Here is a 24,169-nt window from a genome sequence, read left to right as displayed (position 1 = left end):
CATACGTTAAATGTATAAAATCAAGCACATATCTGTATACATAACATATGTTTTGAATATATTTTGAATACATGTTAGCTTAAACCAACTGTGCTACAACACTATTATATAAATATAACAATTAAAATTTAAATGTGAATTAAAACTGGTTAATAATGCTAACTTTTTTTAAACAACCTATATATACTGTATAAACATACTTATAAATAAAATTGTTAGCTTATCTCATTCTGTTCAAGTAGTAGTTGCCAAGGTCCCCCTCTCGGATCTAAGGGGGTCTGATGTACAACTACAAATAAAAACTCATGAGTTGGAAATTGCAAAACATGCCTCGCAAGAGCATTATTGACATCCCCTTTACTAACTGCATAGCAGTGCTCGTATGTTCTCTGTCTTAATTTCCGCTCGGTCTTCCCTATGTAAAATGAGGGACAAAATTGACAACATGCTACGTACACAACTGCTTTAGACTCACAATTAAAGGAACCATTAATTTTATAGTTCTTATGATTAATGTTAGCAGTAGTGCTCACCTGAATATGTTTGCATTGTGTACAATGCCCACATTTACGCATACCTACATGTGCCCGTTGAGAATGACCATAATTCCTTTTCTTGTGATTCTCTAATAAATTTTTGAGATTCAAACCTCTTCTGAATGTGAAGTGAGGTCTGATACCCAATTTAGTACAAATTGAAGGTTCTTCCAAAATAACCGCCCAATTTTTAATGAAAATCTCCTTGACCCCCATAGTAGTGGATGAAAAAGTGGACAGGAAACTGAGATGGAGTGGTTTATCTTCATCAACAGTTGTTTCATTCTGTAGTATAACTTGGCTAATGTTTGTATGTGTTTTTTAGAAAGACTGCTTGCTAGTTTCAAACTGTCTTTACTGATTGATAATCAATCAATTAATTAGTTAATTAGACAAGGTATATAACCAGTATTGATTTTAACTGTGTGTTTTGTACTGATTCTGATGAAGATTGTGATCGAAAACGTATTTGGACTACAAGCGTTATTTCTTTTTTGTACTGCAATAAATACTAAGCTGGTTCTACACTTGTTAATTCTTTAAGAGTTTCTAGTGTTTTTAACCCCCCCCTTGTGCCTACATTATTGTTGTTTGAAAAAATGTGTGAAGTAGATTTAAGAAAGTTATTAGATCAATGTGCACATGAACAAGTACTGCACACTAATGTCACTGTGGAAGAGAAGCAATACATTGATTTGATAAATGACTGTGGCATTAGAGTGATGAAACCGGACAAGGGAGGGGGTTTAGTCTTTATGAATCAGTCCACATACATTAGTAAGATGCGTGAGCATCTTGAATCTGATGTGTACACTCCTGTTAGTTTAAATCAGGTTCATACTGCATATCGTTTTTTAGAAGTACCCTTGATGATTTATTTCTGGAAGGTTCCATTGATATAGATACCTTTCAGTATCTTTCGATGTCAGCTCCTAGAATTCCAAGTATAGTTGGGGCTCCTCAGTTACACAAAGACATCCAAGACCCCCCTTTTAGACCAATTGTGGATGGTAGGGGTTCTATTACCTTTGCATGTGCAAAATTGGTAGATAATATTTTAAAACCTCTCATTTACCAAGAAACACAAATATGTCGCGACTCATGGAGCTTCTTGGAAAACATTAATAACTTGGAGTATAAGGACAATAACATCTTTGTGACTATTGATGTGAAAGATTTGTATACGGTAATTCCTCATCAAATGGGAATTGAATGGATTAGAGAATTTATGTTGTTCAAGAAAGTTGATCATGGTAAAATATGTTTAATTGAAACCCTTTTAGATTTAATTTTGTCTAATAATTACATTATGTTCAACAAAGATATTTTCTTACAGAACAAGGGGTGGCCATGGGGTCACCCTGTAGGGCAAGCTTCGCCAATAGTGTTATGGCCTATTGGGAACACAATTATTTGTTTACTAATAGTGAGTTCCAAGAAAATGTGCTCTGGTATACCAGATACCAGGACGACATGTCCCTGGTATGGCAGGGTGACATTAATCTAATCGAAGGATTTATACAGCATATTACAAACAAAACTGACTTTCTAGAATTTACTTACGAAGTAGGAGTTGACAGCATAACATACTTCGATGTGGAACTCACTAACGATAGGGACAATAAGCAGTATAAAGCTTCTATTTACAGGAAACCCACCTACTCTAATGCATTCTTGTTTTACACTAGTGAACACCCTTACCATCAGAAGAAGGCAATTGTAAAAGGCCAGATGGTAAGGGCTGCAAGGATGGTTACTGAGGACGTAGATTTTGATTTTGAATGCGAAAAGTTAAAATCTATGTTCCTTAGTAGGGGGTATCCTTATAAATTACTTGTTGATATAATTACTGAAGTGAGAAATAAGAGATCAATTGGTATGTTTAAACCCATTTTGGCTAATAAGGCTCAGGCAGATGACAATGTCGTTAACATTAGCCAAGTTATACTACAGAATGAAACAACTGTTGATGAAGATAAACCACTCCATCTCAGTTTCCTGTCCACTTTTTCATCCACTACTATAAGAGTCAAGGAGATTTTCATTAAAAATTGGGCGGTTATTTTGGAAGAACCTTCTATTTGTACTAAATTGGGTATCAAACCTCACTTCACAGTCAGGAGAGGTTTGAATCTCAAAAATTTATTAGAGAATCACAAGAAAAGGAATTATGGTAATTCTCAACGGGCACATGTAGGTATGCGTAAATGTGGGCATTGTACACAATGCAAATATATTCAGGTGAGCACTACTGCTAACATTAATCATAAGAACTATAACATTAATGGTTCCTTTAATTGTGAGTCTAAAGCAGTTGTGTACATAGCATGTTGTCAATTTTGTCCCTCATTTTACATAGGGAAGACCGAGCGGAAATTAAGACAGAGAATATACGAGCACTGCTATGCAGTTAGTAAATTCCCATGTCATGAGTTTTTATTTGTAGTTGTACATCAGACCCCCTTAGATCCGAGAGGGGGGCCTTGGCAACTACTACTTGAACAGAATGAGTTGTATTGGCAAATTAAAACTGTTGCATATATGTTTCCTGGATTAAATGATTATGTTTCCATCAAAAGTGTTTTAAAACTGAAAGCATTGAATAGATAAGCTAACAATTTTATTTATAAGTATGTTTATACAGTATATATAGGTTTTGTAAAAAAAGTTAGCATTATTAACCAGTTTTAATTCACATTTTAATTTTAATTGTTATATTTATATAATAGTGTTGTAGCACAGTTGGTTTAAGCTAACATGTATTCAAAATATATTTAAAACATATGTTATGTATACAGATATGTGCTTGATTTTATACATATAACGTATGCATAGAGTTGTTTTTCCGTTTTTTTCTTTTTTATAGTTTCTTTCTTGTGCCATTTTGGGGACTGTTATTTTATTTTTATATATATCATTATTGTTTTTTTCTAAGTTACCTAGCAGCATTTAGTATGTAATCTAGTATATATATATATATATATATATATATATATATATATATTTTAAAACTATCAATAATATTTGTGAGTTAATATTGTACATGGTGTTTTAGCATTGTATTCAAATTGTGTAAGGTTATTTTCATATATATGAATTTTGGTATTTTAATTGACTAATTAATTGATTTGTTTTCGGAGATTAAATTATTAATCAATTTAGTAATAAGACTATATAAATGTATTATTTGAGGTTGTTCTGGGTCTGATGAAGGTGGGACATTTTCACCACCGAAAGCGCTTGCCTAATAAAAGATTCTGGTTGCAGTGATTATATTGTCACTTCTTTATCAGCCTTTTTACCTGCTTTCTCCTACCACTTCACTTGTTTATTTTGTGCTTTCAAGTCATTCTAAGGGGATCCAGTATCTGTCTCCTTGGGATGACATGATTGACACACCTCAGTGCTTTGCCAGAGATGGCCTGCATCTGTCATCCCTGAGTTTCTGGATACTGGCTAAGGCTCTTTCCACTCCTATAGGACCTTTTTTAGGCGATGTTCCAAAGACCAAATTACCACAGTAACAGCTATAAATAAATGAAATCTGAGCATCATGCAGCTCAATGCTAGAAGTCTAAATTTCGATATGTACTTGCTTGAAGCACTCATCAAAATGGAGAACATCAACATTTGTGCTGTAACGGAGACCTGGTTTAACACAGCAGAAAGTACCCCTGCACTACCAGGCGATAACTCATTTCACACCTTTCGGCCCCAGAACATGGACCGAAGCTCCAAAGGCGGTGGTGTCTCCATATTCATAAAGGATATGCACACCTCCAGACTAGTAGCCCAGCATAATGCATCTGAGATACTTCAGGTACAACTAACATTGGGTAAGATGGTGATTCACTAAAATAGAAAAAACAAACTACGATGGAAAAAGGATGGACGACTCTCCTAAAGTCCTCAGGCACTGCAAATGAAATCACCAGTCGCAAAAATAAAACTGGAAGATAATTTATTTAAGCTCCACACAAGCTTTTTGTCAGTTCAGTATACACCAACTTCATCAGAAACAAAACAGAAACAACGTCCAAATGACATTATTTCTGTTTTGTTTCTGATGAAGTTGGTGTATACTGAACTGATGAAAAGCTCGCGTGGAGCTTAAATAAATTATCTTCCAGTTTTATTTTTGCGACTGGTGATTTCATTTGCAGTGCCTGAGGACTTTAGGAGAGTCGTCCATCCTTTTTCCATTGTAAGATGGTGATTCAGGTCATAGCCTGCTATAGGTCCCCAAACATGTCCCAAGACTCTCACTTCACGTTCCTAAGCGCCCGGGAAACTATTAGGGTCCAATCCAACACTCTCATACTAGGTGACTTCAACTACCCCTCCATCAACTGGGAAACTACTCATGCACCAGTACACTGACCCAATGCTTCCTGGCATTCATCAGTTCCATGCCCTGGACCAGCTCATTCTTACCCCCACTAGTGGAAGCAACATCCTTGACCTGGTTATTACTAACACAGGCAATTGTTGCTCTACACCAATAGTCAGTTTCTCCCTGGTTAGATCTGACCACAAACTAATCACCATGGTAATTTACATCTCACCCACACCCCTTGCAAAGGTAACCACCATGAAAAACTTCTCCAAAGCTTACTTTGGACTCCTAAAAACAAAGGTGGCTAACTTCAAGGCACCCATGTCAATGGAAAATAGATGCATGACTGCCAAATCATAAACTAATGCACTGTACAAACACATACATAAATTAATGGAACTAGCCATACCCAACAGAATCAAGAAGCTCTCCTCCAAAAAAAGAAGCCAATCTGGTGGTCCCCTGCCATTAATAAACTCTACAACAGAAGGAAGAAACTGTTGCAGTAAAATGTGAAATCCCAAGACTAGAAAAACTCCCTTATTAGCCTCAACAAAAAGTTGCGATCTCTCATCAAAACCTCTAAAAACAGCTATGAAGGCAGAATTGCTGCAGACACTAAAAACAACCACAAAGCCTTCTATAGTTATATCAAGAATTTCCAGGGCAATTCCCAGGTATGCTCTGAGTTACTGCACAATGGTACATTCTATACTGAGCCAACAGATATTACCAGCATACTGGCTGACAGATTCAGTGCCAACTTTACCCCTCACCCCCCCAAAGGACCAATCTCAATACCAGAGGAATGTCAAGCAACCAGGATTTTTGAAGCACAGGTTAAAGCTGCATTGTCCAAGGCCAAGAATACAGCTTCCACAGGACCCAACACTATCCCTGGATGTGTTCTACATGAACTACAAAGTGAACTGGCACCACATCTGTGTGCCCTGTTCAATCACAGCCTCACCACAGACTTGAATGGTGCACTGCTACAGTCATCCCTCTCCATAAAGGGGTAGCGACTACAGACCCTGGGAATAATCGTCCCATTAGCCTGACGAGTCTGATATGTAAGGCTATGGAGAACATCATTATGGACCTAATTAACAAGGGTATAGGGAATCTCAAAACTCTAGATCCCACACATTTTGTTTTTTTGAAAGGTAGATCATGTCTGCGCAACCTGGTTGACTTTTTGAGTCAGTCAGAAGAGCTATGAATGAGGGCAGGGCAATTCATACAGCCCATCTTGATCTGGCCAAGGCCTTTGATACCATTCCCCACTCAGGAATTATTGATAAACTCGCCAAACTAGGAATCAACCCCTATATCACTAGGTGGGTTGCTAATTGGCTCATAGATAGAACCCACAGTGTGAAAGTAGTAGACTCCAAGTCAGACTGCCAACAAGTCATGAGTGGAGTCCCACAGGGATCGGTCCTGGGTCCTCTCCTGTTTGGCATCTACTTCTCAGAAGTCCAAGCGAACACGGAGGGACTCTGGCTGACCAAGTTCACAGACGACTGCAAGCTGGGAGTCATTATTAACTCTCCAAGTGATGTAGACAACCTACAGGAAGGCCTTACTGAGACCAGTGACTGGTGTCGAAACCATGGCCTTAAGCTTAATGCCAAAAAATGCGTCATTATCCCCTTTGGGAAAAACTCAGTTCCCACTAATTACTACATCGATAGGAGTCCATTGAACACTGAAGGCATTATAAGAGATCTGGGGACGCATGTTGACAGCAACCTCTCCTTCGATTACCACATTGCCACTGTAGTCAGAAAGTCCTTCTATGTGGCACATCTCATTAACAAGGGTTTTGCATCCAGAAAGAAAGAGGTCATAATCTCTCTCTATTCTTCCCTCATTAGGCCAATCATCGAGTATAATGCCCCCATTTGGCATGTACCTCACTAGACATGCAACAGCTGGAAAGGCCACAGAAGTACCTCACAAAGAGGATTCTAGGCCTTAAACATGTGCCCTACTTGGTCAGACTAAAAAAACTCCAGCTATTCTCTGTCTCATATCATCTACAAAGAGGCGATATCTGCTTGACTTACAAAGCCATATCTGACCCAGCTCTGTTAGAAATGCTACATCTGAAGAAATCCCAGTCCCTCTGCACCACACAAACTTGTGCTAAAACACATTTATTTCTACCTTCAAATGCAGCATTAATAAAAAAAATAATAAATGTTATTATGCCCAGTGAAACATCATGTCAAAGTTCTGGCTTTGTAGTGTGGAAGAGTGGAGCCCTGACTGTTACCCAAATGGATTAGAAGTATTTAGTGACTGACACCAGTTCACCCATCCTGGAGAAGCGGGGTTTTGATTTTGTCTCTCAAAAGAAGAACTCTCTGTCCAAAAACTCAACTGTGATGCATACATAGAGGGCTAAGCATAGCCTAGTGGAATTGTACTGTGCCTGTAAGACAATGAGGAGGGTGCTGGTGGAGCATTCAGACTCTCCTAGGCTCCGGAATGATGATGGTCAAGTTACCATGCTCTCGCCTCTCCCTCCTCGCTATCTGATCTTGGGGAAAAGAAGGAAGCAAATGGTCTCACTGGGGGTATGGTTCAATGGTCGTAAGAAAATAGTACCTCAAAAAAGCTGGCAAGTAATATAAGCATTCCCTAAAACACCACCAACACCACCATACAGCAGCAGACTTCTCATCTTCTTTTTATAGATGATTTAAAACTGCACAGTTCATCAGATGATGAACTGAAAGTACAACTGCAAGTGGTTACAACTTATTCAGATGATATAAGAATGCCATTTGGTCTTGATAAATGTGCATAAGTGACCTTTAAAGCAGAAAACCTGCAGAACCAGGAAAACACCAGTTTGGGACATGACTGTAATATAAAAGAACTTGAGCAAGAGAGAGAGTATATAAATATTTGGGAATTGATGAAGGATCAACAATAAAACATGAACAAATACAAATAAAACTCAGTAAGGAATATTTTAGAAGGTTTAAATTAATACTAAAAACACACTGACATCTAGGAACAAAGTTCAAGCTGTAAACCAAAATGCTCTTCCTGTCTTAACTTACAGCTTTGGAGTGATTGATTGGCCCCAAAATGTGTTGGACAGGTTAGACAGGAAAATAAGAAGGATGCTTCATGCATATCAAGTGATTTATAAAAATCAGTGCATAGCAAGACTATATATCCCATGTTCTGAAGGAGGTATGGGCCGCCTTGACATTGATTACCTGTATAGATCTGCAGTTGTGGAACTGCATACATATCTGTTGACTTCACAAGACACAAATGTAGTGAAAGTTCTTAAACTTGAGGAGAAAAAGTCTAAGATGACTTCCCTGCTTAGTTTAGCAGAAGCATACCGGTGTCAAGTGGGAATGGAAATCAAACCAGAAAGAGATAAAAAATCGGGCAGCAACTGAATGTGCCAAAAAACAAAAGAAAGAATTTAAGGTGAAAGATCAGATGAGAAGGCAAGACATGTGGAAAATGCATAAATATAGCTGCAAGTGTAGGAAACCCTTGGAGCAATCCTGTGTTGATCAGGATCAAACCCAGGAATGGTTAAGGAGAGGTGAATTTAAAATAAACAATGAAAGGTTAATATTAGCGGCCCAAGATAGTGGACTACATGCACATTGGTTTACAAAGTCCATTGAGCATATGAGAGAAATGGACAAATGTAGGTTTTGTAAAACAGAACTAGAAACAGTCGCATATCTTGTAGCTGGTTGTGATATACTAATGGCAGAAGGATTGTATACTGAAATGCATAATACCGTGGCAAAACTGTTGCACTGTGGATTGTACAAACATTATGGTATTGAAGTGGTTGAAAAACATTGGAGAAATGAGCCACAAAGCATCATAGAAAATAATGAAGTTCATATCACATGGGATCACCCACTACCAACAATTCAAAGAATATATGCGAGAAAAACAGATATAGTAGTCCATGAAAAGAAGACAAAAATAGCATTGATTATTGAAATTGCTACACCCAGTGACTACAGTGTCTTACATACAGAGAGACAAAAAGTCATAAAATATCAGGACTTGCAGGCAGAAACGAAAACAGTGTGGAAGAAGGATACCCAGACAGTTCCAGTAGAAACAGTAGTAGGAGCAATAGGTTTTATAAAAAAGAATTTACATATATATATGTTAACAATACATGTAACTCTATACCAATTGCAGAATTAGTGGGCACATTGCAGGTGCTGTGAATTTTATGAACTTTAATCGTAGTTTGACTTAGGAATGGAGTTCATTCCCATGATTGTATTAGAAATCCAAGACTTGGAGAAATTAAAAAACAGCAGAATACTGATATGACTCCAGAGATGGAAGCATAACAAACCTTCCAGATGTCATCACCCAGTTGGGCCTATACTACTCTTTGGTACCTAATCATACCTTCCTATCTAAAAGCTGCTTTCATTACTAAATGAAGTGCCCTACATACCTTTCATTTGCCATCACATAACGCCACAAGTGCACACCTTCCATTTACCATCACATAATGCCACAAACACATACCTTCCATTTCCCATCACATAATTGTAGAAAAGGCATGATATTGTATTGCTGTCATTGATTCTTTCCACTCCAAACAAATTAAATACCCCAACATAAGCAAGACAAACTAATTTTAATAGCTTAGCCTAAATTAAAATACCTAAAGAAATATCAGACAAATAAACCCAATAAAACCAATGCATGTTATTCATAATTTCAGTTGCAGAAAACTATGGGGATGCAACTGCAGTCTAATGCTAATTTTTTACTCAGTTAACTCATATTCAAAGTAATAAATGACATATATTGCCCTGCTCTTAGGAATTAAGATCTTTATTAAAAAATCCACTTATAGTATGAAAAGTAAAGAGATCTTAGAGACTCTCATTTATCTTAGTTGCCACATAGAAAGCATTTAGCAAAATTGATCCTATCATCCGGAATACTTTGCCACAAAATGTGCAAAATCATGATAGTCTTCCAGTATTTTACAAATTCCTAAAATCTTAGTTTGCAGGTATATACAAGGTTAGCCACGTCTGTGAATACTACAGTCTGTTCATATAGCTAGCTTTGCTATTTGCTTACAAATCAGGAACTCAATTCATGACAGCGATATAATTTTGAAAATCTGTAAATATTTAATTATTTAATTACTAGGCTATAATTGTCATCATTGTCATCATCACCAGCATCATTTTGAATACCTTTTTTCTTTGATTGTGTGAATGTGTCTTTTTTTGTTTCAGATTTCTTAGGCAGCCTGTACTCTTTTGGAGTAAATGAAATGCAGAGTTAATAACTTTGTATATATCTAGTTAACTATTGAGTATTTATAGCATTTATTCTTGTTCATTTGGCCTGGATTGTGACTGGAAATGGTCCAGTGTTTAAAACTAGTTCATTTAAACAGTTAACATTATGAAATCAGTTAATTGATTAATTAATTAATTAAATAATTTTAAATTCGATCTTGGACAGGAACTGGAGCAGCAGTTTAGAAATTTCAACGACCAACAGAAAATAACTCCAAATAACGTTATTTCGTAAAATGGAACTTATTTAATTCAGATACAGAGTAAGCGCTTTCACCAACAGGCTTCTTCAGACTACTAGGCTCATACAATACATTGACTTATATAGTAGTATAAGATGTTGAAATCAATCAAGTTGATTAACTTTTAAAGTGACAGAACGTAAAACAGTTCAAAAAACGCAAACTTTTCAAGTAATTCAGATAGACAAATCCAAATTCATTCTTTGATAAAATTGATGCATAATAATTTACCCAAAACCTTGGACATTCAAACATATCCTAACAATTCAAAAAATACTAATAAAAAGTGCTATCTGGTTATTATAAAACACTTCCTAAAACACTACAGACTTTATTGAACAAAAAACAACATAAAACAAATATCTTAAACTAACCTAATTCATATCAATAAAACTATAACAATTAATTAATAAAAATAAATGTCAATCGATTACAACTTCTAGTGACAGCCAATGTAGAAATTTTCTCATGCGGCTACTACTCTAACCTCATGTATTCAAACTAGTGAACTCTCCAAAGGTAAAATTGATGACTAAAAGCACTTAGAGGTAATCAAATTCATAATAACTGCAAAGATGATGCAGTACTATACCTATTAGGTTTGGGTAGTCTTCTCTTCTTCAACACTGGTTTCAGACTCACTTTGTCATTAAGTCCAGGGTATTGATCAGCTCTGCAGCGAATAATCCATCTTAATTCGCATTCTTGGAGAAAGTTATCCAAGTCCCCACCCCTAATATTCGGTGTGATAATTTGTATTACTCGAAAACTAAACGTATGTTCACTACCCAAGCCAAAATTAATTAAATAAACTTAAATGACATTAATTATGTTAACTTTATGCCTAGTACTTTCTGCACTCATGCTACTGTACAGTTACCTCCAAACTGGAACAGATTTCACAGTGCTGTAAAATATTTACACATTCTAATCTGATCTGGTACCTAAATTATAACTGTCCCAATGAATAAATAAAATATTATGAACCATATTGCTAGGCATATATATTTCAGCCATGATGCCAACCATTAAAATAGCAGAGAATCAGGAATCGTAGTATCCAACACCAAGCCATACAACTGGCCTCTGTCATGCTTTGAGAAGCTCTTCTAACAAAAAATGCTCAAGAATCAAAATCACTCAATGAATCACAGCACATAATTCACAATTACTTCTCATGTTCTTGCATTTGTCCCCAGTGTGGTATTTCTGCCTGCCATTGTATGTTTACCTGGATCATCTTCCATTATCACAATTACAAAATCATAATCAAACCTAAGAATAATAAGCTGGTGCTGCAGTACACTTGCTCCGTCCACTCCATGCATCGACCTGATATTGCAGTACTTCCAGGAACAGTGCACCATCCCCCCAGGGAGGGTTCTACAGTGGTTAATATAAAAAGAAGGATAAAGTCCTAGCTATAGCTTAGGCAACTTGGGTATAATTAGCATTTTGGCATAAAAACACTGGCAGGGAAGGCATCAAAAGTGCTGGCAGGGAGTGATGAGCATGCATATCTTAGGGGGTGGGCATCTCTGTGCTGTTTGAAAGGAAGCATGGTCCATGGACATTTCCAGGAATGAGTAGGGGAGGGGTAGGACATAAAGTGGGTCATAACATAAAAAACTCACCTCCCCTAGAGAGAGTTGCCAGTGGGACTCCCCAGGGTGTCCTTACATTCCACTCTGGCACCAACCTGAAAAAAATGATGTTAGTCAGGGGGATGAAAGGAGGACATGGATGATGGAAGGGGGCACTAGGGTAGAACACAAAAAGTATGAAGGAAGGGGAAAATACACATAATTACAGTATCTAATCTTCCCTAGATCAGACTATTATACATTTAGCATTACAACAAGAGAAAACATCTGAAAAACCTGAAAACCAAATAAATATAGCAATTGTTATTGTACCATACATATACAAAAATAAATAAATAAATACATAAAAAAAAATATATTGTTTTACTGATAAAATTCCAAAGCTGTTGATTGACCTTCATAATTGAAAAGTGTAATGTTGTGGTCCTAATCACTTATATACATTTATATTTAAATAGGTTCTCCTTTTATTAAAAAAACACTTCACCGAACATCAAAAAACCCATACAACTTCGATGAACACTTAATTTCACAAATTCTCAGATCACCAGAATTTTGCTCTGAAAAAGGAACCACTTGGCCACCATGGTGAACTTTACCCTTTTCCCCACTGTAGTGAGATCTCAGAGTTGCTATATTTAGTTGGGGAGGGGTGCAGTTGGTTTGAGTTCCTTCAGTTTGTTTATTTAGTCATGCTGGCGAAGTGGTTCCTTTTCCAGAGTAAAGTTCCAGTGATCCAAGGGTTCACGAAAGTAAGTGTTTGGCGAAGTTGTCACTTTTTCTGAAGTTTGGTGAAGTGGGTTTTCGATGATAAAAGTCAGACCCATTCAAAGATATCTAAACACAACCAACCATAATGATATCTGTACATTTCTATAGCCATATTGCTACTACACCAGCAATAAAATTTAAATTTATAGCAAGATATACCTAAGCCAGTTATCTGCTGAATGCAAATAAACATTGTAACTTATGAAGATAAACCCTCAAGAAACATAATAGCTGTTCAAAAATTTTCTCCTATGGACACCTGCCCAATGACTTCATGTAAATCCATTTCCAAAGCTACTAAGAAAATTGCCAAAAATGTCAGTGGGTCCCAATTTAATCCATGGGATTTTCTTAACTAATTTACATGATGAATTGTTACCAATTTTGAAAATTATTTTTATTAATGTATTAAGAACTGCAACAATAGTGAAAACCTATAAACTCTCATAAGAAAGGTGTCAAGCCAGATTTCAAGAATTAAGACCCATCAGCCTTACTTCAATACTTGACTAATGTTAGGAAAAGTTAGAGAGCAACAAAACAACATAGCTTTAAGGGGCTTTTCACAACTTTGATTTGTTGAAGGAAGATTGAGCCTAATAAATCTTGTTGAGTTTTGTAAACAAATAACAGTAGGTACAGGCTATGGGCTGTCAACAAAAATAATATTTTTAGATCTTGAAAAAGCTTTCAACTCACTCCATCATTTGGATAACTGACAAGACAAGGTTACTAGTTCAGATTAATTTCCCACCAAACTGAAGTTGTTCAAGGGTCTGTCTTGGGACCTCCTTTGTTCAATTCTCTTTTCTCTAGTGAGAAAGATCCACAGAAACAGTGCATGCAGAATTAGCAAATGTGCTGACAATCCCAAAATTGTTTTTATCATAGTTTCCAGCAATGATTTAAATATGTAAAATACCTAATTAAAGGAAAATGTATTGTGGGCAAATACATCAGGTTTACACATTAGTATTAATAAATACAAAGCTATATATTTCAGTTGGCCAATTCCTGGTATATAAGTCATTCTCATATTTACTGGTTTAAAAGAAATGATGGCATATAAAGACTTAGGAATAGTCATCATTTCAAAATTTAAGTTGACAAAAATGCAAACTCCATTCATTTTGATGTCATGAGTCAATTTGGCTTAATGATGAAATATATTAAGAGATGAAATATTTTTGGTAAACTCATTCAGAACTTTCGTCGGTACAGTCTTAGACTATAATCACATCTCCTCTTCTCATTCTGTTGGCTAACTAGCAAAACTTGAATAAGATTAATGCACATTTGTCAAAAAATACCATCAGTTAAGGAATTTAGCTATATGGAGAGTTGTAAAAAATGAATGCATTTGAAATTTGTTATAGATACTTTAGACTAGAGGCTAAATTCATCCTAGCATATAGAGCTTTCAGTTCTGAGCTACTATAAGCATTACTCGACTTAGAAATTTATTCTCATAAACATATGAATATAAATTTCACTGTTAGTCTCAGTAGTATGAAACAAACATTCATACCTGTCCTAAATGATCCCAGTCCTGTGGAACAATGCATGTCACTTACCTTAGGAAGTTTTAAGTACAAGTTAGATCTATGCATAAGAAACTTAGTTTGAAGGAGTCAGTGTTCCTCAATGGCCTTTGTACAAGAGCACTGGATTTCTATATAGGTAGCCTCCTAACTTAAAGGTGCACCATTTTTAGCACACTGCAGCTTGTTTCTTTCTCTAGATCAAGCATAAGCCAGCTGTATTCATCAAAGTATACTGCGTGTGCATGTCCATTCTTCACGTATGTATATCTTACAATTACAGATACAATGCTCTGCAGATTATTCCGTTATCAAGCACAACATGTTATGCCTACTGCTTCTCCTCTACTCCTTTTCCTTTCATTGCTCAGTTTGCAAGTACCTAAATACCATTCTGATCAAACCAGAATAGCTGCACCACTGTTACCCCATATCTGATTTACTTCAGATAGTCACAGAATTAAAGGATATCTCTGCAAACTGCTAAATTTCTGAACTTATGCCACATACAAAAAATAAGTTAATGGATGTATGAATCCATAGCTGTCCTTACATATACCCACTCACACAGCTACATCTGAAATTATTAACTTCATTCTGAAGTTCTGAGAGACTGCCTTACATATTATCTGCAATTATACAGAGCTGAGTATATATTTTTTTGGTTATAGAGTTTAATTGTTGCTTAGATCTGTGATGAAACTGTTGTCTCACTGTTCTGAGAGACTGATCGGCAAATATACAGAGCTGAGAATATTTTTTGGTTTTAAAGTTTGTACTGTTAGTTTTTGCTTAGATCTCTGTTGAAACTGTTTTCCCCACCCCACCCCCATTTTCTGCTGTGTCTTCAGTTGGCATAGTAACAGCTGCATTCAAATTGCTGGAACCTGGGTTCTGAGAGACTGCCTTACATATTATCTGCAATTATACAGAGCTGAGTATATATTTTTTTGGCTATAGAGTTTAATTGTTGCTTAGATCTGTGTTGAAACTGTTGTCTCACTGTTCTGAGAGACTGATCGGCAAATATACAGAGCTGAGAATATTTTTGGTTTTAAAGTTTGTACTGTTAGTTTTTGCTTAGATCTCTGTTGAAACTATTTTGTCCCACCCACCCTCCGTATTTTTGGTTTGTAGTTTAAATTTGGTGGCTTTTGCAGTTGCCCGCCCCACTGTAGATTTGATCTGGGACACTCCCCCCGTCCCATCTCTTTACCACATTCTACCTAATAAACTCTTTCTGCACTTGCTTTTAGTCCTTTTTAATTTAATTGCATTTTTGAAACTGTGTTTGGGCTAATATTGCTGCATACTCAAGTGTGCTAGCTTCCATGCATGTGAATTGTTTTTTATTACTGTTTTTGATACTTTTCTGTAAAAAAAAAAAAAAAAAACTGTAAGCCTGTTTCCTACCTTTCCTGTAACTAGTGTTCCAGATACAGATTTGCTGTATCCAGGACTGTATGTAAGCTTCTGAGTCCCCCAAGCCTTTCTGTGTTGGAGGGAAGCCTTCTAGCTTATCAGTGGGAGTGGTAAGCACTAGGTAACCTGTCTACCACATAAGTAGTGGTTCTGGCCCAGAATTTGTAGTTACTGGCCGTTTGGGCAATCTCTTCCATCTCTCTCAACTTTCTGATTTGAAAGCTTGTATTTGCACTTGTTTCTGTCCTGTAACTCATCTAGTGCAGATACAGATTCTTAGTTTTAGCACTTAAATTTGCTTGTTCATGCTCAGCACTTGTTCAGAACCTGTAAGCACTAAATAAGCTGCTAATTACTATAGGAAAACAGTTTTTGTACTTACTTTTCTCACTTGCTTAGAGAAAAACAGCTCTTGTACTCACTTTCCTCACTTATCTAGAGGAAAAACCCTGCAACTCTCTTTTTTGTGTGGTCTTGCGCACAGAGCAGCGTCGGGCAGTGCCGGTTAGTTGGGGTATACTATTCCCAGCCCCACAAAGTCTGCGCTGAAATTTTCCCTTAGAACTAGGCAAGCCTCAACTCAAGTGCTTCAGATCAGCTGCTCTTATTGCAGCACTTGCAAAACAGAAATCAGCACTTGTCCTAATCTAGACAGCACTATTATAATATAGCATAAGACCCCCGATCGTCCACAGGACTTAAGTTCAATTTACTCTTCAAAGCATGTCCAGAGGTCAGCTTCAGGTGTACTCTCCAGTTCATCTGGTGGAATTGGGCATCCTGAGGCAATGTTCCAACTGCCTCATGTATACAGACAACCCTCTCCTCTTACCTCTAGACACAAACACTTGTGAGAGATGCAAATACACAGCCAGACTGGAGGCTAAGCGCTCTCAACCCATGACTGTAACAGACAGTCAAGAGGATAAGGGACACACTTGCATCACACCACCTGTCACACATGAATCTACAAAACAAGCACCGGCAAAACATACACATAAATACACAAAAACATATTCAGAGGCACTAGGTACCAAATATTCGGAGGCACTAGGTACCAATCTGAAAAAGAAACAGTGCCCTCCAAAGCAGACAAGCAAGCAACCTGCACCCCCAAACACAAGCCAGAAAACACATAATTCACCTCAGCAGTGTGCCTCACAACAGCGCTTAAGGCAAAACACCATACCTAACACGCTAGTAATAGGAGACTCTATAGTAGGGCACATGGATGTTCCACTCACCAGGCTGAACAAGGAGAAGGTTACTGTCAGCTGTCTGTCGGGTGCTCAGATCCGCCACATAACACAAGCACTTAGGTCACTCCAGAACAAGTACAAGTATGACGCTATCATTGTACATGTTGGTGTGAATGATCTAAGACATAACTACATGAAAAGAGACATTGAGGAGCTCTCTGATCATGTAGCCCAAGCTGGTATGACCCTGACCTGGAGTAGCATACTACCTTCACCTAGAATGATACCACAATACAAAGACAAAATTATCAATTTCAACAATTGGCTAAGCTTCTGGTGTCATTCTAAGGGGATCCAGTGTCTGTCTGCCTGGGATGACATGATAGACAAGCCTCGCTGTTTTGCCAGAGATGGGTTGCACCTGTCACACCTAGGTTTTCGAATACTGGCCAAGGCTCTTGCCGTCCCCATAGTGCCTTTTTAGGCAAGGCTCAAAGGACAAACCAACCACCGTAACCAGCACAGGTAACCAAAAACTAAGGGTAATGCTACTCAACGCCAGAAGTCTTAACCTCAAAATGCACACACTCGAGGCTCTCCTCAGCATGGAGAAAATCAATGTGTGTGCAGTGACGGAAACCTGGTTCAAGGCTCAAGAGAGCACCCCAGCACTGCCAGGTTACAATTCATATCATACCTTCCGGCCTCAGTTACCGGATCACAGTACAAAGCGTGGAGGTGTATCCATATTCATCAAGGATACCCATATCTCCAGGTTAGTAGTGCAGCATGATGCCCCAGAGATCATTCATGCGCAACTATCAGCAGGCAAAACCACATTTCAAGTCGTAGCCGGTTATAGATCGCCCACCATGTCCCAAGATGCTCACTCTGCATTCCTTGAGACATTGGAAAATATAAAGGTCCTACCCAACACCATAATCTTGGGTGATTTCAATTACCCTGGTATAGACTGGGCGAACTACCAATGTTCCAACTCCTATGCTCAGCGATTCATAGAATTTATAAATTCAAATGCCCTTGAACAACTAGTATGTTCCCCCACTAGAGGGGACAACATATTGGATTTAATCATCATAAATATGGGCGCCCACTGTACCACACCCGTTATCACTCCCTACTTGGTCAGATCTGACCACAGACTGATAACCCTGGACATCCTCACCCCTCCACCTCCCCCAGTCAAAAAAAACATAGTCAAAAACCTTTCCAAAGCAAACTTCAAACTACTTGCATTCGAAGTGGAAAGTTTCACTATTCCCTTGCAGAAGGATAATGATATCCAGGATGCGGAATCCTACACCAAGGCACTCTATATGCATCTTCAGGATTGCATGGACCGTGCTATCCCACATAAAATCAAGACTCCTTCCTCAAGCAAGAAGAAACCAGTCTGGTGGACCCCGGCCATAAGCAAACTTTACAATAAAAGGAGGAGGCTTATACAAAAAAAAGCCAAGTCTCAAGTAGAAAAATCATCCCTGATCAGCATTAGTAAGAAATTGAGAGCCCTCATCAAGTCAACTAAAGCTAATTTTGAAAAGAAAGTTGTCAAGGATGCCAAGGATAACCATAAGGCCTTCTATGACTACGTCATAAACCTAAATGGCAATGCTCAGGTCTGTTCTGAGCTAGTACAAAATGGAACAAAATACACTGACCCTTCCGACATTGCCAACATCTTGGCTGACAGGTTCAGTGCAAATTTCTCCCCCTCCCACCACCTACAGGGCCTATTACCATTCCAGGGGATTGTGCAAGTCCAATTATTACTGATACGTTGGTTAACAAGGCTCTATCTAAAGCTAAAAACACTGCCTCCATGGGACCAGATGGTGTCCCAGGCAGTGTCATACGCGAGCTCCAAAAGGAATTAACCCCGCATCTTAATACCCTGTTCAGTCTCTACCTCTCCACAGGATATGTGCCCAGAGAATGGCGCACGACAACGGTGGTCCTGCTACACAAGTGTGGGGCCACAACTGACCCTGGGAACTACCGACCAATAAGCCTGACCAGTCTGATCTGTAAGGCTATGGAGCGAATCATTATGGAACTCATAAATGGAGAGATTGGGAACCTCCAGTCGCTGGACCCCACACAGTTCGGTTTTGTCAAGGGCAGATCATGCCTCCTGAACCTGGTGGATTTCTTTGAGACAGTTACTCAGGCTATAGATAAGGGAAAGGAGGTACACACGGCTTACCTTGACCTTGCTAAAGCATTTGATACCATTCCCCATTCGGGTATTATTGATAAGCTCACCAGCCTGGGCATAAACCCTTACGTCACAAGATGGATCGCAAACTGACTCTCAGACAGATTCCATAAAGTAAGAGTAGTGGGAACTATGTCCGAATCCAGACCAGTAATGAGTGGTGTGCCTCATGGCTCTGTCCTGGGGACCCCCTATTTGGCATATACTTCTCAGAAGTACAGGCAAGCACAGAAGGGCTGTGGCTGACTAAGTTTGTGGACGACTGCAAACTGGGTGCTATAATAGAGTCTCTGGCTGACATGGAGATCCTCCAGAAGGGTCTAAATGAGACTGATGCATGGTGTCAAAGCCATGGTCTCAAGCTAAATGCAAAAAAATGCATAGTAATCCCCTTTGGAAAAAACAGAGTACCCGCAAACTACAACATAGGAGGTAATCCACTGAAATCTGAAGAAGAAATAAGGGATCTAGGGACCCAATTAGATAGCCAGCTTTCCTTTGATAACCATGTTGCCAAAGTGGTTAGAAAATCCTTCTATGTGACCCATCTGATCATGAAAGGGTTTGCATCAAGATCTAAGGATGTAATGGTGCCCCTCTACTCTTCCCTCATCAGACCCATTATTGAGTACAATGCACCAATTGGAATGTACCTGGCTAGACATCTACAGCAGCTGGAGAGACCACAGAGGTACCTAACCAGGAGAATTACTGGCCTCAAACAGTTGCCCTATGCAGCATGATTGAAAAAGCTAAGACTGTTCTCTGTTGCATACGGCTTTCTCAGAGGCGATCTCTGTCTAAAGTACAGAGCCATGTCCAACCCAGCATTGTTGAACATGCTCCATCTTGGCAAAACCAAATCTACTCAAGCTACATGCTCTAGGGATATAAACCTCAACACAACAATGAATAGAACATGCTGGAGGGATAGATTCCCTTCACAGAGACTTCCCTTACTATGGAAAAGGGTCCCGATCTACATAAGGCAGAGCCCCTCACTATCACTCTTCAAGAGGAACCTTGATGAGTGGATGGGTAACAGAAAGTTCACACCGGGGATCACACCAACAGCACTACTAGATAGGGGCCAAGGGAACTAGCTGCTAGTACAAGGGTCTAGGGAACTACTAAAGGGGCGGTGAATACCGCACAACGTGGCTGGGCTAATATATGCCTTCAGGCAGATAGCTCAGTACCAACCTATGAACCTATTAAGTGTTATGTATACCAGTATTTCAAACAGTAACAACATAACCATCTTAATGTATTGCTTATGAATTCTTACAACTAAATATGTTGCAACTTACCCTTCCCACAAATAAATAAATACAAATGTGGCATAGAAACAGTTTTTGTACACAAGTCCAAGTTAATAACAGAAAATGCAGCCTATGTCCTCTAATACAATCAAATGTACCTGTATCTGCCACCACTAAAATATTAATTTCCTCAAAGTGCAGCTGAGTTCAGGAAAATTTGCAGGTAGAGGTTTGTTTATATGTGTGTGTGTGTGTGTGTGTGTGTATGTGTGTGTGTGTGTGTGTGTGTGTGTGTGCATGGCCGGCCTTAGGTCAAGTGGTGCCCTAGGAAAAAGGGGTCCACAGTGCCTCCCCACACCCCCTTGTGCCCCCATCCTGTTCTATTTACACCATCCAGATTACCGGAAAAGCTCCCCTGCTAGAACGGCGTCCTAGGTGGCCTCCTAGTTGGCCTATGCCCAAGGCCAGCTGTGTGTGTGTGTGTGTGTGTGTGTGTGTGTGTGTGTGTGTGTGTGTGTGTGTGTGTGTGTGTGTGTGTGTGTCTGCTTGGATATTCATATGAATGCAAAGGGGAAGAAGGGTAAGTAGTAAATCAAGAATGTGTGTGTTGAGTTGTGACTGTGCATGGCTTGATTGTTAGTGTGTGTGTGTGTGTGTGTGTGTGTGTGTGTGTGTGTGTGTGTGTGTGTGTAGGGAGTGCCTTTGCTAAATGCAATGCACTGGCTACTAGGGTAAATATTTAGTGCAAGGTCTGCCAGCACTAGTGTTCATTTCAGGGAGCAGATAATGAGGTCTGTCTCATTGCAGACATACCTATTTGTGGATCATATTTCCTTGTCTTTGGGCTAACTGAGCAACCCTTGTAGGGCAAATAGCATGAGCAATTAAAATTTAATTGCATGCTAGGCAATGTCTTTGTGAATGAATGCATATGTCAAAAGTATATGTAGACAAGAAAAAAAACATAAAGTTACTGAAGACTAGCTCGCAAATAAATTAGTGAAAGAATATCAAGATGCAATGAACAAAAAAAGGAATTAAATGAATGTTAAAAGCTGTTAATTAGGAAAGCACACCTAGTTTAGATAGGATGGCTTGTAAGTCTTATAAACTGACACAAGTCCAAAATGCAAAATGTTTCTGAAAGTGTTCAATGACTAATTTATAGAAGGTAAAAGAGAGGATGAGATGTGTGAATGTATTACAAGATTTATATGGAAAAGGAGAGAAAGGGATTATGTGGAATTAGAGGCCTCATAACTGTCTATCATGGACAGTACAGTTTTAATAAAAATAGTTTACATGAGAATGTCAAACGTTATAAAAAGGTACTACTGACTAGTATATTTGGAATAAAGGTAATGTTAAGAGAAGTAGTAGATATGAAGAGGTTATCCAATTCAGTTCTCAGCTGGGGTATCTTCTGTGCAGAGTTTGCATGTCCTTTTTGCACTTTGCTTTCCTACTCCTTTCCACAAACATGCTGTAGGTGGATTATGGACCCTATATTATCCATAGGTATGAATACTTGTATATGTGATACAGAATAAAGATATCACAACTTTCTTCTGTTTCCCTTTTTACTTTGTAAATTTTGTGGTCAGTGGCGGCTGTTCAATGGGATTAATCTAGGAGTCATCTGTCACTTGTAAGAGAGAGAGAGAGAGAGAGAGAGAGAGAGAGCTACAACAGCAAGTAAAGCAGAAGAGGGAAAGTAGTAATGTGATTATCTTAAAGCATCTGGTAACATAACTTAAAATGTATATGAAACATTAAAAAATATAAAGTTTTAGTTTGGAAGAAGGAGAGCTCATTTCAGATGTGTATTATTTTTGTTTTGATTGTAATTTGATATATATGCAAATAACACACAGTAAAGTAACCATACTCTTTTTTGATGAATGTCATAATTTTTTACTTTCAATTGAGTTACTGCCAAATAAGACATTTGGGACCCTGGTTTAATAGGATATCTGAAGGACAGCACTTCAGGAGTGCAACATCTCTGCTATGCTGCACTGCTTTGTCAGTACTGGGAGGATCAACCCATCTCCTGTGGTGGGAACAGATCCCACAAATTTTAGAGCTTCTGGCATGAAACAGACATGTGCTACTTGTTGAACCATGACCATTTATGGTGATTTGCTGATGGTATTAAAATGCATTTTACTGATGGCTTTCAGAGAGACATATATGAGTCACTACAAAGTAAGATAGAGATATTTGGATTTGCATAATTTGGTGTCATCAGCACATTTTTTTCATGTCATTGGTGGTGTCAGTGTTGTTTAGGAGGGAGGGGTCATCTTTATGGACTGTGTAAACTATTTTAGTAGGATGCTAGAATTACTAAATGACACCAACACCTATGACAGGCTGTCAAAGAATGAAGCTTACATAACCTATGCCAAAATTCATTATTGGTTATTTGATATGGTTTGTCAGGGAAGCATTGCTGACCATGTATACGAATATGTGAAGGTCAGTAAACCAGTCATACCATTGATTTTTGGGATCCCCAAAATTCACAAGGATGTGACAAATCCCAGGTTGATGTCCATAGTTGCCCCAGTTGGATCAAAAACAAAACCGTTGGGTGGTATATATTGATTGGCAGTATAAGCACCTTTTGTACAGCAAAGCATTTGTCAAAAGAATCATGGCATTACCTGTTTTCCAACATTCCACGTGATACAGTTTTGTGGAAATGATAAGCGAGAATCAAAACTTTTCTAGTAATGAGATTTTGGTATTATCATATGAGTTTTCAGACTTTGTCTTTAAGAACAATTTTATGTATTTTGAGGGTGAATACTTTCATCAGGTTTTAGATGTAGCAATGGCTGCAGCTTGCATGCCTTTTTATGTAAATTTAGTTTTAGCAGCATATGAGAAAAATATGTATTCAAAAATAAATTTTGTGATTTTTTTATGCATATTACAGGTTCTTGGATGATGTTCTTATTCTATGGAAAGGAAGTGTAATGCAACTTTTATTTTTTATTGATTATTTAAATGATACCACAGACATTTTAAAGTTTATTCACCAGTACATTTTGATAAGACTAACTACTTGGATGTTACTATAGTGAAAAACTACACAAATCAGGATTTACATCCATTATTTTCTACAAGGAGATGTTCTCAAATTCCTGTTTGCACTTTGATAGCTGTCATTCCTATCATCAAAAGAAAAACATAGTGAAAGGATAAATAGTGTGTTTGGCTAGGCTGATTACCAATGACAAAGTTATATACTTCTTCTTAATTAGGAGTTCTCAATGTAGTTTATTAGATGCAACAAAAGAGGGTATTATTAGGGGAAGAAACATCAAGTTGAGCTCTGTTTTAGGCACATCATAAATAAGAAACATAACATAAAGGAGGCAGAATCAGGGTACGCCAAGTAAAATTTTGGCTATGGTTATGCCTTATAACAGAGAAGCACATTTGGTCAGCAGAATTGTCAAAAAGACTTGGAATCTGACTTTCACTCAGGAGCTTAAATGTAAGCTGGGTGATTTTCCTCACACTGTTTACGATAAAGGAAAATATTTTAAAGACTATTTAGAAAGCAAAAAAGGTAGAGATAGAATGAAACACATAAGGTGGAAGATGGAAAAATGTGGTAAATGTAAATATTGTAGATATGTGAACGATGGCCCCTATGTAACT

Source organism: Protopterus annectens, chromosome 16.part0, assembly GCF_019279795.1.
Source record: "Protopterus annectens isolate FY-2018-M chromosome 16.part0, PAN1.0, whole genome shotgun sequence".
NCBI lineage: Eukaryota > Metazoa > Chordata > Ceratodontiformes > Protopteridae > Protopterus > Protopterus annectens.
This window is presented reverse-complemented; position numbering follows the sequence as displayed.